Source organism: Bicyclus anynana, chromosome 18, assembly GCF_947172395.1.
Source record: "Bicyclus anynana chromosome 18, ilBicAnyn1.1, whole genome shotgun sequence".
NCBI lineage: Eukaryota > Metazoa > Arthropoda > Insecta > Lepidoptera > Nymphalidae > Bicyclus > Bicyclus anynana.
The window spans coordinates 6,117,489-6,122,488 of NC_069100.1; the positions used below are offsets into that span (position 1 = coordinate 6,117,489).

Below are 5,000 nucleotides of genomic sequence, written 5' to 3' on the forward strand. Positions count from 1 at the left end.
CCTTCAGTGTAGCGCGCGTGCGGCCCAGGACATCTAAGGGCATCACAGACCTGTTATTGCTCAATCTCGTGCGCCTCGAAGACGCCGGTCCCTCTAAGAAGAACTTTAATACGCCGCCAGTGAGTTGCGCGACCGGAGTCGCGCACACCTAAATGACGACGCCTATTTAGCAGGCTAGAGTCTCGTTCGTTACCGGAATTAACCAGACAAATCGCTCCACCAACTAAGAACGGCCATGCACCACCACCCACCGAATCAAGAAAGAGCTGTTAATCTGTCAATCCTTCCGGTGTCCGGGCCTGGTGAGATTTCCCGTGTTGAGTCAAATTAAGCCGCAGGCTCCACTCCTGGTGGTGCCCTTCCGTCAATTCCTTTAAGTTTCAGCTTTGCAACCATACTCCCCCCGGAGTCCAAAATCTTTGGTTTCCCGGAAGCTGCCCGCCGAGCCATTGTAGTAACGTCGGCGGATCGCTAGATGACATATTTACGGTTAGAACTAGGGCGGTATCTAATCGGATATATAAAGGAATTGACGGAAGGGCACCACCAGGAGTGGAGCCTGCGGCTTAATTTGACTCAACACGGGAAATCTCACCAGGCCCGGACACCGGAAGGATTGACAGATTAACAGCTCTTTCTTGATTCGGTGGGTGGTGGTGCATGGCCGTTCTTAGTTGGTGGAGCGATTTGTCTGGTTAATTCCGGTAACGAACGAGACTCTAGCCTGCTAAATAGGCGTCGTCATTTAGGTGTGCGCGACTCCGGTCGCGCAACTCACTGGCGGCGTATTAAAGTTCTTCTTAGAGGGACCGGCGTCTTCGAGGCGCACGAGATTGAGCAATAACAGGTCTGTGATGCCCTTAGATGTCCTGGGCCGCACGCGCGCTACACTGAAGGAATCAGCATGTTCTCCCTGGCCTAGAGGCCCGGGCAACCCGTTGAAACTCCTTCGTGCTGGGGATTGGGGTTTGCAATTATCCCCCATAAACGAGGAATTCCTAGTAATCGCGGGTCATAAGCCCGCGATGATTAAGTCCCTGCCCTTTGTACACACCGCCCGTCGCTACTACCGATTGAATGATTTAGTGAGGTCTTCGGACCGACACGCGGTGGCTTCACGGCCGTCGGCGTTGCTGGGAAGTTGACCAAACTTGATCATTTAGAGGAAGTAAAAGTCGTAACAAGGTTTCCGTAGGGGAACCTGCGGAAGGATCATTAACGTACCGCGTACGCACATGTTTGCGTTTGCGCGTGCTCGTGTTGTCAGAGACGCACCGATCTAACCTCACTCACTCACTCACTCACTCACTCACTCACTCACTCGCTCACTCGTACCACCCAACAAAACGACAACGCATGTGCACAACAAAAAACGAGAAAATGAAAACCATTACCCTGGACGGTGGATCACTTGGCTCGCGGGTCGATGAAGAACGCAGTTAACTGCGCGTCATAGTGTGAACTGCAGGACACATTTGAACATCGACATTTCGAACGTACATTTCGGTCCGTGGAGAAACATCCAGGACCACTCCTGTCTGAGGGCCGGCTGCATAAATACACACACCACACTGTCCACACAGTGCGACACGTGGCGCGTCCGGTGCAGTGCGTGCGTGCGCCGTTCGACGAGAGTGTCTCTCGATCGGCGGCGGCGCACGCGCTCCGCAGGTCCGCTCAAAAATATCACACGTGTGTGCGTGTGCGTGCGTCCGTGCGCGCTCGTCCCACCGACCCTTCCGTTTACGGTGAATCTGTGGCGACGTACGCGCGCACGTGTACGTGCGTGCCGCTGACGCGCACGCGTAGGCGGACTCGACGTCCGGACTCGCGCGGCGGCGCCGTGCGCTCTCGCGGCGCGCCCCTCTCGCCTCGCGGCGGGGGAGCGCGCTCGCGTGCGCGAACGGCGCCGTCGAGCCGACGGATATCGCGTCTGCCTCCACTTTTATCGTTGGCCTCAGATCAGGGAGGATCACCCGCCGAATTTAAGCATATTAGTAAGCGGAGGAAAAGAAACTAACCAGGATTTCGTTAGTAGCGGCGAGCGAACGCGAATCAGCCCAGCACTGAATCGCGCGGCTTTAACGGTCGCGGGAGATGTGGTGTTCGGGAGGTTCCGCTATCTCGCCGTCGCCGCTCCCGTCAAAGTTCGTCTTGAACGGGGCCGCTTTCCCGTAGAGGGTGCCAGGCCCGTAGCGACGGAGCGAGGCGGCGAGAGGGACGCTCCTCAGAGTCGGGTTGCTTGAGAGTGCAGCCCTAAGTGGGTGGTAAACTCCATCTAAGGCTAAATATTACCGCGAGACCGATAGCGAACAAGTACCGTGAGGGAAAGTTGAAAAGAACTTTGAAGAGAGAGTTCAAGAGTACGTGAAACCGTTCAGGGGTAAACCTGCGAAACTCGAATGAACGAACGGAGAGATTCATCGACATCCGACGGCGCGCGGGCGCGCGCCTCGATGTCGCGCGCGTGCCCCCTCGCGGGTGCCGCGGCGCGGCACGGGTCGCGTCCGTCCAGTACCGTCGGCGTCGTGCACTTCTCTCTCAGTAATGCATCGCGACCCGTTCGACGTCGGCTTGAGCGCCGTCCGATTCGCCCAGCGGCGGGCTCGCGCCCTCCGCTGGACCGCGACGGTGGCCGGCCGGCTGTCGGACGGTATAGAAGTGAACCGCGCACGCGCCTCGCGCGCGTCCGGCCCGACGCAAGCTCGCGCCGTACACACTGAAGGTCGCGGTCCTGCCTGAGCGCGGACCGCGACGCGGCGCCGCTGCTGTCGCAGCCGTGACGTCTCGGACCGTGCGCGTCTCAGTCTGCGATGAGTCATTTTCGGGCACTCGCAGGACCCGTCTTGAAACACGGACCAAGGAGTCTAGCATGTGTGCGAGTCATTGAGTTGTCTTTGTCACAAAACTGAAAGGCGCAACGAAAGTGAACGTAGGGAGGATGGAGCGCCGGTCCCGGTCGGCCTCCCGCACTCCCGAGGCGTCTCGTTTCCAATCCGTGAATGCAGGCGCGCTCCGAGCACAGATGCTGGGACCCGAAAGATGGTGAACTATGCCTGGTCAGGTCGAAGTCAGGGGAAACCCTGATGGAGGACCGTAGCGATTCTGACGTGCAAATCGATCGTCGGAACTGGGTATAGGGGCGAAAGACTAATCGAACCATCTAGTAGCTGGTTCCGTCCGAAGTTTCCCTCAGGATAGCTGGCGTCGACAGCGACAGTCCCATCCGGTAAAGCGAATGATTAGAGGCATTGGGGCCGAAACGACCTCAACCTATTCTCAAACTTTAAATGGGTGAGAGCTCCGGCTTACTCGAACGATGAAGCCGGAGATCTGATGACGGTGCCAAGTGGGCCAATTTTGGTAAGCAGAACTGGCGCTGTGGGATGAACCAAACGTAGTGTTAAGGCGCCTAAAAAACGCTCATGGGACACCATGAAAGGCGTTGGTCGCTCATGACAGCAGGACGGTGGCCATGGAAGTCGGAATCCGCTAAGGAGTGTGCAACGACTCACCTGCCGAAGCAACCAGCCCTGAAAATGGATGGCGCTGAAGCGTTTTGCCTATACAATACCGTTACGGGCAAGTGGGACGCGCGCTCCTCGGACGCGCGTCATTATGCCGTAACGAGTAGGACGTGCGCGGCGGAGAGCGCAGAAGGGTCTGGGCGTGAGCCCGCTTGGAGCCTCCGTCGGTGCAGATCTTGGTGGTAGTAGCAAATACTCCAGCGAGGCCCTGGAGGACTGACGTGGAGAAGGGTTTCGCGTGAACAGTAGTTGCTCGCGAGTCAGTCGATCCTAAGCTCAAGGAGAGATCTTATGTCGATGCGGCGTGTTTTCTTTTGTGACAAACAACGCCCGTTGAGCGAAAGGGAATCCGGTTCCTATTCCGGAACCCGGCAGCGGAACCGTTTCAACAATCGTTCCCTCGTTTCAAAGCGAGCGTTCGACGGGGTAACCCAAAGTGGCCTGAAGACGCCGCCGAGGGGTCCGGGAAGAGTTTCACGAGGAACGCAGGAAGTATAGACACCTAATGGTGGAGACGCAGAACAGCTTCCATCTCCGGATGGCTGAGTCGGGTAACGACGACCCTTATGGTCAGGCGTATCGGGCTGCCAGCGGGCGGTTCCGTCCTCCCGCTAACGTCATCAACGGCATCCGGTATGCGGACAGCCATCCGGTGAGTGTCGGTGAGGCCGTGGATAACCTGCTGCGCGCTCTGTGTCCGGACGACGACCCGTCTGGGGACTCAGCGTACCACAGGGAGGTCCGGATCGCGGCCTCCATTATTCCGACTGGCTGCGACGCGTCTTCACCCAGTCGTGACGCGCTGGGAGGCATAGTTAGGTCCCTGCCTAACACGGCACCGGGGATCGATGGGATCACGGCACGAATGGTGAAGCGTATATGGACTGTAGCGGCTGCGGAACTCGTGTACGTGATTGGAAAGTGTGTGCAAGAAGGGGTGTTTCCCGACGTATGGAAGAATGGGAGGCTTATCGTTCTGCCGAAAGGCAACGGTAAGCCAATGTCCGACCCGAAGGCGTATCGCCCGATCACGCTCCTCCCTGTTTTTGGTAAAATTTTAGAACGCGTCTTATTATGGTGTGCGCCCCAGATTACCAGTGGGATCTCCCCCTGCCAGCACGGCTTTACAAGGGGCAGGTCCACCGTAACGGCGTTGAACGAGATCCTAAGCACGGCAAAGAAAGTTTCATCAAAGTACGTTCAAGCGATTTTTCTGGACATCTCTGGTGCCTTCGACAATGCCTGGTGGCCGATGATTCTCCTCAAGTGCAAGCGAGGCGGTTGTCCGCCTAACATCTATCGGATGTTATCGGACTACTTCCGCGGAAGACGTGTGGGGATGTTCGTCGGTGACCGGGTGCAGTGGAAGGTGTCCACGATGGGATGTCCTCAGGGATCCGTGCTGGGTCCCACTTTGTGGAACGTCCTGCTCGACGACTTGCTTCGGTTGCCGCTACCGGGGGGGGTCAAGGT

At 57.5% G+C, this 5,000-nt stretch overlaps 1 non-coding gene and 1 pseudogene across 1 annotated transcript; both read left to right on the forward strand.

Annotated features, from left to right (window-relative positions):
- The first annotated feature begins 1,391 nt into the window (after positions 1–1,391).
- On the forward strand, positions 1,392–1,548 carry LOC128198999 (5.8S ribosomal RNA). Its single transcript, XR_008251702.1, has one exon. It is a non-coding gene; the product is annotated as a 5.8S ribosomal RNA (ribosomal RNA).
- A 404-nt stretch (positions 1,549–1,952) lies between these two features.
- Positions 1,953–5,000, forward strand: part of LOC128199095 (large subunit ribosomal RNA) — a 5,489-nt pseudogene continuing 2,441 nt past the window's right edge.